The sequence below is a fragment of the Phoca vitulina genome, unplaced genomic scaffold, assembly GCF_004348235.1.
Source record: "Phoca vitulina isolate PV1807 unplaced genomic scaffold, GSC_HSeal_1.0 scaffold53, whole genome shotgun sequence".
In the NCBI taxonomy this organism is placed as follows: domain Eukaryota; kingdom Metazoa; phylum Chordata; class Mammalia; order Carnivora; family Phocidae; genus Phoca; species Phoca vitulina.
In genome coordinates, this window is record NW_022589756.1 from 12,702,272 (window position 1) to 12,715,010 (window position 12,739).

At 39.4% G+C, this 12,739-nt stretch overlaps 1 non-coding gene and 1 pseudogene across 1 annotated transcript; both read left to right on the plus strand.

The window, feature by feature from the left end:
* The first annotated feature begins 10,791 nt into the window (after positions 1–10,791).
* Positions 10,792–10,942, plus strand: LOC116622688. The gene has a single exon (XR_004297609.1). It is a non-coding gene; the product is annotated as a small nucleolar RNA SNORA62/SNORA6 family (small nucleolar RNA).
* On the plus strand, positions 10,847–11,776 carry LOC116622573 (annotated as a pseudogene).
* Positions 11,777–12,739: the final 963 nt, after the last annotated feature.

The window sequence follows — 12,739 nt, forward strand, 5'->3', positions numbered from 1 at the left end:
ACAAGAACTCTATCCATTTCTGTTCTCCATCTAATCCCAGCATATAAAAGAGTGCATGGGGGTGCCCGGGTGGCTCAGTCGGTTCAGTATCTGATTCTTGACTTCGGTTCAGGTCATGATCTTGGGGTTGTGAGAAGCCCCACATCGGGCTCTGTGCTTAGCAAGGACTCTGGGAGTCTCTCTCTCCCTCTCCTTTTGCCCCTCCCACTCATGCCTTCTCTCTCTCTCTCTGAATAAATAAATAAAATCTTAAAAAAAAAAAAGAAAAGGAAAAGAAAACAGGGGCACCTGGGTGGCTCAGTTTGTTGGGCGTCTGCCCTCAGCTCAGGTCATGATCCCAGGGTCCTGGGTTTGAGCCCCACATCAGGCTCCCTGCTCAGCAGGAAGCCTGCTTCTCCCTCTCCCTCTGCCACTCCCCCTGCTTGTGCTATCCCTTTCTCTCTCTCCCAAATAGATAAATTTTTAAAAAAAAAAAACAAAAAAAACAAAACAAAACAAAAAAACCCAGTACATGGAACATGATGTGCATCAAGTAAAGATTACTGAATTAATGAATGAAATGTCTGTTAAATGGCTAAAACATTCTAGACTGTCTTTAAAAATATGTTTCCCAAACACCAGAAGTTAATATTCCACTCTTCTTTGTATTGATCAGATGATTTCTAGGATATTCTGTTGGAGTCTAAGTACCACATTTTAAGAGGACTTCAGAAATCTGGAGTTTGGATTTTTATCTTAAGTTCAATGGGAGAAATATGCAAAGCTTCACATACTTGGAGTTGTTTTAAGGAAGGAGGAATAGACAAAGTTTTCTCCAGGGAACAGGGCTGTGAATGAGTCGAGGTACAAAGGATGTGGTGTAAGGTACCATCAGAATGAGGATACTCCAAATGAAATACATGTGCCCTGAAAGCAGAAAATGTGTTGATCATTGAGATGGGTGAAGGCTAATACTAAGCCCCTGCTAGGGATCTTGTACATGGCATCTCTGTACAAGTGGAAAGCTGGCCAAAAGAGCTTTAAATTTCTTTGAACTTCGTGTCTATTCTATAGTACCACATAATGGTCTTTGCAGTTAACTTTATACAAAGTCAATACCATTTATGGTAACACTTTCCTTAATCATAAAGGATCACTATGGTATTCGTGTGTTCTTCTGCTTCCTTTCTAACTTTCTTAATGTCTGGTTTCTTGTATCTATTTAATGTCTAAGTGTTTTGGTAGGAGGCTTTCCAGAACTGTGTGGCCTTACTTCGCTCTTCTGAGTTGCCGCCTCATCACACGGCCACCTAGTTGCCTACCTCCAGGCTCTGGAAAGGACCTTTTTAAATGAGTCACAGTGGCCTCCTAATTTTGGAGAAACCCAATGCTTATTTTATTGAGATTTTGTTGTAAAAGGTTTACAAAATGTTAGTTGATTAACCGTCTGCTCCATTCTTCCTGCCCATGGGGTGGGGGTGGGGGTGGGGAGGTTTCTTTGGCAAGGAGGGTATCTTGAGCATCAGTTTTCTTAAGTAAATTTTATCATCCTTATCTGATGGCCGTTAAAATGATATGACAAAATTGATCTTTTTTTGTTGTATCTTCTTCCCATATCTTATCAGTGAAGGGATTTTATGTATTTACGGATTACACAAGCAGACACCTAGGGTTTCATGATGGTGAACATGCTGCCTGTTATAAAATTGAGACAGAAAATTCAATCTTTCTAGCCTGGGCTCTTTTTGTTTTTGCTATCTTTTTTTTTCCCTCTGACCCACTTCTGCTGCCTAAGATCAGATTCTCATAACATCTTACATGTGCTAATATACTTTTATTTGTCTCATAATTACTCTCAAGCCTCCCGTGTCTGTCCTGGTCAATTAACCCTAAATACTGTGCTTGTGTAATCTAATCAGGTCACTCCCCAGCTCAAAACTTCCTGCCTCCTACTTCCAGAAGCATGAAGTCTGGAGCTCCAGCCAGACATTCCAGACCTTTCACAATCAGACCACAATTTGCCAATCCTGCCTTATCTGAGCTAATCCTTATCAAATTACAGCCTTCCCCAAACCCCACCTCTGGCTTTCGCTTATTCTGTTTCTCTTTTATCCTCATCTCTGAATCTGCCCCATACGAGAGGGAATAGGAATATGTACAAGGGGGGTGGTTAGGATAGGATTCCTGCAAATGGAAGAGAATTAAAATTGAGGGGGTGGGTGATGAGGGTGAAGGGAATTTTAGGCTAAAGATACTAGAAAGAGATTTAGATAAACTTTAGAGAAATATGTTGTTCAAATTTAGCCAGGTATAAAAGCATAAGGAATAGGTTTCTGAATTTAATTGTCTGCATACAGATGTTTGTAATCAGTGTTGATTCAGATTCAATTGAACAATGAATAAGCTTTTCATGTTATAATCATAACACCTAAGACAGAAAAGCAGGCCTTTCCATGGCTCCCCAAACCCCACTGGGTGTTCAAGTTAAGTGCTAGTTGCTGGCTAGTTGACTTGAACTGTTTAGTGGTTGGGGGTGGTGGGGGTGGTATCAGTCAGGATCCAAAACTGTCCCATCCATCATAGGACTTGATCCGGGACAATGCTTTGTTCATGTGTTCTAAAACACCACAAGTCAGTGGGTTGCTGGGTCGCTGTCCTCAGTATCACTTCACACACAATACAACAGAGCAGTGATTGATCTCTGCCTCCCGTTATCTTTATTCATCTTATTACAAGTTATGGTGAGTGAGTAATGAGGAATGCTGAACTCCAAACAATCCTGTTTTCTGTCATTGCTATAAAACATTCAAAACTTAAAAACCCATAAATAAATAAATCAGCAGAATAACAGGAGATCTCTTTACACATACACACGCACACAAAACACACACACAAAAAACACTACACAACTTGATGAGTAGAAAGCCAGAAAGGATGGAAATGGCAATCTCCAATAAAACTTTCTCTTTTAAAAGGCTACTCACTTTTAAAGGTTTCTAAGGCAAATGCTAGCATCTTTTTTCATTTACCTCTTCTTGGCTTCTTAAGCATTTTAGCGTAGAGAGAAGAGGCTGAGAATACCCATACTAATTCTCAACCACAAGCTTCCCTGAATCCATCTGTTTTGGTGTTCTCCCCCTTAATATGGAAAGAAAAAGTAAGTAAATAGTGAGTCCTTCTTAAAACTCCCTCTTGTTTCACTTCAATATAGTCCATCAACTCTGTCGTATTGCAGTTTGCGACAAATCTTACTTTAACTATGTTTTAACCTGCACGCCAAAACAAGGAATGAAACACTTTTTTGTTCTTCCCTCTCCCACTACCTAAAGAGACGAACTTGATTTACTTTATTTTTTAAAAAGATTTTATTTATTTATTTGTCAGAGAGAGAGAGAGAGAGCGCAAGAAGGGGGAGCGGCAGGCAGAAGGAGAAGCAGGTTCCCCGCCGAGCAAGGAGCCCAATGCGGGACTTGATCTCAGGACCCTGAGATCATGACCTGAGCCAAAGGCAGACACTTAACCAACTGAGACACCCAGGCGTCCCACAAGCTTGCTTTACTTTAATTTGTGCTCTATTATAGTCTAAAGCAGTCCTTTCCCCAACAGAAGGGAAAGTTAAATAATTTTCTTATTTCACTCATGTGGAATTTAAGAAACAAAACAGATGAATGTATGGGAAGAAAAAAGAAAGAGAGAGAGAGAAGCAAACCATAAGAGACTCTTAACTATAGAGAACAAACTGAGGGGTGATGGAGGGAAGTGGGTGGGGGATGGGCTAGATGGGTGATGGGCATTAAGGAGGGTACTTGTTGTGATGAGCACTGGGTGTTATACGTTAAGTGATGAATCACTAAATAAAAAATAATAAATAAAAATAAAAAATAATTTTCTTAGAACTCTTAAGTAGGATATTTACAAATTTTTTAAATTTAATTTAATTTTCAATTTAAATTACATTTAATATTACACATTCCAAGGATATCAATGGATCTACCTTTCCATTTTACATACATTTACTGAATAGCCACCTTGCTTCAAGAACAGTCCAAGAGATCGAGGAGCCAAGGATGAGTAAGTCAGGCACATGCCTGTCTTCAATTGTGTTTGGGAAACAAACATAAAAACTGTAATAGCTTTATGTAGAAGGCTGATAGGAAAATTATAATGGAAACTTTGCTTGAGTGAGTCAGGGAAGATGAAGCTTCGTAGAAAAGGAGAATTTTGAGCCCAGCCTTGAAAGATTTTTAAGAGTTTGGGTGGAAGATGTTTTAGCGAGAGGTGTACTGCATAATTATTCTAGCAAACTATAATCAGCTCTCTAGGAGTTTAGCATAAAATTTAGGATTGGAAGCTAGTGTAAAGCATCCCATGTGTCGTTCTAAGAGGTTTGTGCTTTGTGTTGGCAATAGGGAACCTTTCAGGGACGTTAATAAGGAAAACCATGAAAAGGGTTGTGTTTGAGAAGATATTCCTGGGATGTGTTCAGAATGGAATAGACAAAAGCTGTCCTGGATGTCCAGATAACTAAATGGGAAAATATTGCAAAATCCCATAGGAGAGATGACAGAGGCCTTAATAAATGTAATAATAATGGAGATGAAAAGGTAAGCACAGACAGAAGCACAGTCGCAGATCAGAATCAGTAGCACTGCTTGGGGAAGGAGGGAGAGCCCCGGGACCACTGACAGATTTTCTGTGCGCCATGTGCAAAGTTTAAAAAAGCAGCATCAGCATCATCAGTGACATTTATTGAGGGCTTACTCTGTTCCAGACACCGTGTCAAGCTCTTTGCTTCAAATCTTGTAACAATCTTATAAGACAGATACCATTAGTATCCCAATACTACAAAATACATGAAATTTAAACTACCTTGGGGAGACCGCTGACGTGGAACTGGAGTACCAGTAAACTTGAATATTTTTTTCAACACATGTCGAAGTTTATTATTTATTTTCTCGATAGTCATATGAGGCAGTGGTCAAATACTAAATTCACGTATTTTAATAAACAGAAAATTGACCTGGAAAGAAATGGCAGCTCAGGAGTGAACTCTGGGTCTCAGGGTTCCCACGCTGGAGAGCTTTTCTGGCTCTCAGAAAGTTACTATTACTGGAGAAGATACTGTGTCCAGTTTGTATGTCACAAAGGACATTTCTGCAGAAGAGGTCCTAGGAAAAAACATATTTGAGTTCAGACTCTTAGTTTCAAGTGAAAGTGATTCTGAGCACACCAAGGTATCTTACAGAACTGAAGGACAGGGATGCAGCTAGTGGCAGGAGCAGCTAGAAAGGTCTCCAAAGTATCACCACTGCCCTCTTCTTCTTACCTATTTGAATTTTCTCTTTCTCTCTCTCCACGGACTGGCTTTTGTCAATGTAAGATTTTATTTTTTCTGAGGTTTTTTTTTTTTTTTGCATAGAGAGGACAAATCTTAGCTACTGGGATTTTTTTAAAATTAATATTCAATTTATTAAAGTGAAAAAATTCTAGAATTTAGTTTCCCTTAAGCTTCTTTACATTAACTGTAAATTCTATTTACAAATTAGTAAAATTTAACAATCACTTTCAGAGTGGTCATTGCTGTCTCAGGTTGTAGAACTCACTGAACAATCAGGCTCCTTACAAATTAGTTAATTTAATTGCCTTTAACATTTTAGACTGCATTTATAATTAACATATTTGTTGCCTGATCTGACCTGACATGACAAGTGAAATTTTCTCAGGTACTTTCTCAGCTATTTAAATTGCTCTAGTAAACTTCATAAATTAAATTCATAAATGTGATGAATCTGCAGTTCTCTCACGCATTTTAACAGTGTTTACAATCTTAGAAAAATTCTCTTCTGATTTTGAACTAAATTACAAGTTCAAATCAATCATTCAATTATACTTTTATTTTTTTTAAGATTTTGTTTATTTGAGAGAAAGAGAGCACGAGTAGGGGGAGGGGCAAAGGGAGGGGGAGAAGCAGATTCTTTGCTGAACAGGGAGCCCCACCCAGGGCTCAATCCCAGGACTCTGGGATCATGACATGAGCGGAAGGCAGATGCTTAACCAACTGAGCCACCCAGGCGCCCCTGGTGATCGCACTGTTATGTAATACCTCCCCCTTGGAGGGCTGGTGTTTTTTGACTTCCAGTGAATTTCCATGAGAAATGACACTATCTCATTTCCAAGATTAGGTTACAAAAAACCCGGCTTCTGTCTTTGGTGATCCCTCTTCCTCCCTTGGTTGCTTGCTCTAATGTAGCCAGCTTCCATGTAGTGAGCTTCCCTATGGAGGACCCATGTGGCAAGGAACTGAGGGAGGCCTTCAAGTAACAGCCAGTGAGGAACTGGGGCATTCAGTTCAGCAAGCCATGAGGAAATGAATCCTGTCAACAACAGTGAATGTAGAGTGAGTGAATGTAGAAGCAGATCCACCCCCGACCTGGGCCTTCAGATGAGATCGCATCTCCAACTAACCCCTTGATTACAGCCTTGAAGAGACATTAAGGCAGAAGTGTTTAGCAGAGCTGCACCTTGATTCCTGATCTACAGAGACTGGGAGATAATAAATGTTTGCTGCCTTAAGTCAACAATTTTTGGAGTCCTTGTCATAAATATGTATAATCAACGTTCTCCAGAAAAACAAACTAATGCGTGTGGGTGTGTGTATATACAGAAGGAGAGAGAGCGGGAGCTGACAAGTCCAAAATCTGCTGAGTAGGCTGACGGGCTGTCAATTACAGCAAGAGTCGATGTTGCAACCTTGAGTCCGAAGGCAATCTTTGGGGTTGGGGAGTGGAGTGAGGGGGGAGAGTGGCAGAACTCATTCCTCTTTGAGGAACCTCAGTCTTTTCTCTTCAGGCTTTCAACTACTTGGATGAGGGCCATTCACTTTATAGAAGGTAATCTGCTTTACTCAAAATCTACCGGTAAATAGTGATCACATCTAAAACTTACTTTACAGCAACAACTGGATTGGTATTTGACCAAACAGCTGGGCACCATAGCCTAGCCAAGTTGACACACAGATCAATCATCATAGCATCAATAGATAATTAATATATATATATATTAAACATTATAAATACTTAACACCAAATATGAACATATCATTCCTAACCTAATACTAAAATATTAATTTGATTTACTGAAAATTCCTCTATATTTAATTTTAAACCTCCTCAAGGAGACAATTTTATTCTTCGAAGAATAATTGCTCTCACCATTGCAGTGTGTTAAAATCGCTATTGACCTGTTATTTGGGGCTAGAATGAAAGACCTGGAACAGTAGACATACAGACTGACATCAATCTTGTCACTGACAACACGGTCCAAGACATTCTTTTATTGAATATTTCCACCTGAGTTAAATAAATGGAATTCTGCCACCTGAGACTTTAGCTAACTTTTTTTTACCACTTAATTAGATTTTGTTTTTTTTTAATATATTTCCTTTTAGATTTAAATAACATCTATTGGAACTTCCATATTTTTCATAACTTTAACTCAAATATCACACCAGTGGGTGCACCCTGACTTCTCCTACCCACAGAGTAGAAAACATGGCTACTAACTGTTCCCATACTTCTGCCTTTATACCTGGCGTACTAAAAGATATTGACTTCCATTTCTTGGTTTCCATACCTAAAACTCCTATAAAGATTCCAGTTGGTCTAGTTCAGATATGGTGTTGGTCACTAGACCAGGACAGTCTTATGAGAGAGGGATTATAGAGAAGGTCCTATAGCACCATGAGAATGAGGGGTGCTGGGCAGACAATCCCCTCAATTTCTGGTGCATAGGAAGTAAGACTCATGATGTTAGATGTATACTGCTTTAAGTTGATGAACAAAAAAGATTTGCATGCTCAGCTCTAAAAAGGAAAGATTTCATAGTAGCATTCTTCCCAATTCCTCACTTGCTGGACTTCTCCTCAAAAGCCACCTTTTACTCTCATGTCCCCATCTTCACAACATCTCACCCAGGCCAGCCCTTTGGAGGCAGCAGGTAGAACTTCACATACTTTCTCCTTTTTCAAAACTGGAATTTTGCAGTATGTAGGTGAAAAAAAGACACACAGCCAGAGCCAGAAAGGCAAAGGGCCAACTATTTCACATTCTAAACTTCACAAATGATTTAATTTGCACACTAGCAACATGTTCTTTTATGTAAGCCATTTTAAGCATTCTAAAAAGTAACTTTCTGGGACCATGTCTAAGTGCAAATAGGGTATGATCCTATAGATAAGAATTCTAGGCTCCAGAGGAAGGTAAAGAGATATTTTTGGATATAGAGACTCTGATAGCAATAAAGTTGGAGGTTGGAGCATGGCTGCTATAGGCCCATATGTCAATACCAAGCAGAAAATTAGTTATTTGCTGCTTTCTGCCACTTGGGTTGTCTCTAAGTATTTGAATGTAATGATATGAAAGTGAAAAAATGGAAAACACCTAAAAAAACCACTGTAATGAAGCAGGAGTGATACAAGAACATCAGATTAAAACTCTTAATTATTGATTATTGGAAGACATAGTAGCAACAGAACCAAGATTAGAGACGAAACTAAAGGAAACCAACCCCTGGATAATTCTTCAAGCACTGAATTGGTTCTTTCCTCAGAATTCTATTTTTTAAAATTGGATATTCATACATGCCTTCTCCTCAGTCTCAGGGTGAGCACTGTAAATCTTACACTAAACCACATGGAATTCATAACCTTGGCTAGGTATCATCTTGGTCCTTTTCCTCTTAAATTAATTGTATGTGGCATCTCAGAACTTCCCTATGTGGCTGGGGGCTAAAAGTGGTATTTAATCATACAGTACTTAGAATCTCTCACATGGCTAAGTGTGTATATCCAGTTCTAAGAAATGAGTAAAGTTTTGGTTACTCTAGAGTAAAAAGAAACTGCCAAGCTAGATATGAGTCACATACAATTTTTCTGTTTGGCAGTGAAGTCTATTTCTCTGTTTTTCTGTACATTTTTCAAAGCTTGAAAGAATAGACTCCACTTAAAGGGGTTTGGGGGATGATATTTAGTTACATACTTAGAATTTATTCCACTTTTACCAACTGCACTCAGATTTTAGAAATGTCCTTCCCTCATTGTGCTAGAGCCATGAACTCTGAATGGATTGACTCCATCCCAGCTCCAAGCTATATTATTTTACCCCAGATAAAACAAAGATTGTTTCAGCAGGGGCTGTCACCAAAGCCCAGATAAACCAGCATTTGGTTTCTTCCTGGGCCCAGTGATTGGCTTAATCAGAGTAAATCTCAAGACTTTTGTTAAACGATTATAAAATGTGACAGTCTCTCTCCCCTTGGATATGAGTCAAATAACATGTTGCCCTGGCTGCTATTGGCAGCCATTTTGTGGCTACGATGGAAGCCAATCTGAGGATGGAGCCAGAATACAGAGAAGGGCACAGCCAAGAGAATCATAGAAAACTGAGAGACTGCCTTAATCAAAACATGCCTGGACTTTTCAGATATGTGAGCCAATAAATCTGGTTTATCACTTATGCTAATTTGAGTTGGAGTTCTGTTACTCATAACCAAAAACATCTCAACTAATATATAAAGCATCTGGGGGAGGTGGATTTATCTAGAAAATGAATACTAGGAAATAGTGAAGGTTAAATTCATCATTATTTATTCTCATTCACTGTGGCATTTCATGGATTCAAGAATATCAGATGGAAAAAATTGAAAGTTAATCAGGACCAAGCACCCTTTTAATTATATATATTTGTATTATATATATATGTATTAATTATATGTGGCATCTCAGAACTACATATATATATATATTATATATATATTATATATATATATATGTAGTAGTTGATTCAGTCCTATTAGAAAAATATGCCCCAAAAGGGGAGTGAGCCATTTGAAGTTTCCTTGGTCTAAACATTTTCTCTACTAATTATAGAAAATACCCCAAATTGGTCATTCTTACAAAAGAAGTCTTTGAAAGATCTTAATATTCAAAATCATAATCTTAGATGGGCAAGATAGGAGCAATCCTTTTTTATTAAACAACTCATCAGGCATTAGTTTATCAGATTAGCTCCAGCAGAAATAAGAACCTTTGGGAAATGGAATACACATTTTATTAGGCAGAAGAAAGGCATGAAAGAAGAGAGTTCTGCCTACAGACGAAGGACAGGTGGGGGTAAGGAAAGAGTAGTAACGTAACAAAAATTGTTCTAAAAACTGACCTCACTTTAATTTTTGCAGAGCCATTCTATGCAGAGAATGTTGATAAATTATATCTTAATGTTTGGACTACTTATTTATATGAGTATGAACCCTGACACCAACAATTGGCAAAGTTGTAAGAACATGTCCTAGAACTAGAAGTGGTTCAAGCCAGAAACCTGCAATAAACAAACTGAACGGATGCTACACTTCAAATTTTACAGTTTGCCCTTCTACTCCCTTCCCCAGCCCCCTTCACTCTCCCTGATCCTGCCAATCAATGACTTTCTTGGCAATCTGTGCTTATAAGATATTTGCATGACTTCGCTCCACTTTCCATCCAACCTGGAAAGGAACCAATTTTGTGAAAAACTTCTACTTGTCTCACTGGAAAAAAAGCAATGATTAACTCCTAGAACTGCATCCACACATAACTGAAGCTGGTTCAGCTCTTAGTTCACACGCTCTGCTTTTCCAAAAGAAATGGAGTCCTTCTTCTTTCCATTCTTTAACTGCCATTTTTCCCCTAACACATTAAATATAAGATTTTTGATTTGAGGGAGGTTTCTAAATATTTATGGAAGCAGCTTGAAAGGAAGTCTTTATAAAACCACTTTGGGTGCACACTATTAAAGCTCAAGGTTGAGGCCATCTGTGGCCAATGAACTTCTGAATGTCGGAAGTGTGCCATAAAAACAGCAGGATTTTCGCTAACACCAGTAGAGCTTGCCTCTATGACTGGAGTTTGATAGTACTCTCTGCTACATTCAGTTTTTTAGAAGAAAATCCATTGCAAATTAGGTCAGGTGTTAAAAAGCTTTCTGCTATCACCTAGGTACCTACATCATAAATCTGAAGAGAACCTGGGAGAAGCTTCTGTTGGCAGCCCGTGCCATTGTTGACATTGAAAACCCAGCTGATGTCAGTGTCATATCATCCGGGAATAACGGCCAGCGAGCTGTGCTGAAATTTGCTGCTGCTACCAGAGCCACTCCTATTGCTGGCGGCTTCACTCCTGGACCCAGATCCAGGCAGCCTGCCGGGAGCCGGGACTTCTGGTGGGTCCTGATCCCAGGGCTGACCACCAGCCTCTTACAGAGGCGTCCTATGTTAACCTGCCTACCATTGCTCTGTGTAACACAGACTCTCCCCTGCGCTATGTGGACATCGCCATCCCTTGCAACAACAAGGGAGCTCACTCAGGGGGTCTGCTGTGGTGGATGCTGGCCAGGGAAGTTCTGCGCATGCGTGGCACCATTTCCCGCCAACACCCGTGGGAGGTCATGCCTGATCTCTACTTCTACAGAGATCCTGAAGAGATTGAAAAGGAAGAGCAGGCTGCTGCTGAAAAGGCTGTGACCAACGAGGAATTTCAGGGTGAATGGACGGCTCCAACTCCTGAGTTCACTGCACTCAGCCTGAAGTCGCAGACTGGTCTGAAGGCGTGCAGGTGCCCTCGGTGCCGATGCAGCAGTTCCCTACTGGAGACTGGAGCGCCCAGCCGGCCCCTGAAGACTGGTCTGCAGCTCCCACTGCTCAGGCCACTGAATGGGGAGGAACAACCACTGAGTGGTCTTAAGCTGCTCTTCCACAAAGGCAAACAAAATGGGAATAGAGATGGAAAAGGTTGACGGAAAATAAACAGTTTGTAAAAACAAAAAAAACACTTTGGAAAAAAAAATATTTTGTTCTTCCTACAGAAAAAAAGACCTTAAAAATATGTTTTGATTTCTTTCTAACTGAGGGAGAGAGAAAGAGAGAGGGGGGTACTAAAGTGTAAAACTACCACTTGACCACTTGGTAGTGAGCTAATATTTTATAAAAAAATTATTAAGAAAACTCTTTGGTGTGTAAAATCAAAATATTAAGAAAAACCAAAGCTGTGTACAATTTTTTCGAAGTGACAAAAATCCTGCTCTATATGTCTGGCTTATGGTTTGCTTTCAGGAAAAAAAGAACACCATTCGAGCCTCATTTGAACACTGGTACCGATTTACCAGTAGATTAATGTCAAATCCTGCTATTTTTGAGATTCTGACCTTTTACTTTTATTTTGTTTAATCAGGAAATATTTAAAATTACACTGTTTAGGCTTCTAGGTTTCACATGAGCTCATTTGCCAGCAGTGTGTCCTCCTCCATAGGGGTTCTGGCAGAAGTAGACAAGCCTGGTAGAATATCAAAGTTTATCAAGCCACAGGATCTACCAAGTCTTAAGTTTTCTCATTACTCTGCATCCCACACACCCAGTCCCACCCTGGAAATTAGTAATACAATCCAGAAAGAAACATGGGAGTTACTAAGTCGAATAGAGTATAGCCGAGAATTCTAGGCTCAGAAGAAGGATCAATTTAAATCTGTTTATAAATCGCTAATAAAACATTTGTGAGTATGACACCAAAAAACTAAAATTGAGAAAGTTTACTCGCACACCATTCCCACAATGGCCTCCATGACCAGTTGATAATTATACTTCATTCTTATAACCAAAGAATCTGAATCCAATGTCTAGAAAATACGTGAGATAGTTATCAGAAAGAATCATATTTCTTATCTCCCCCTGAAAA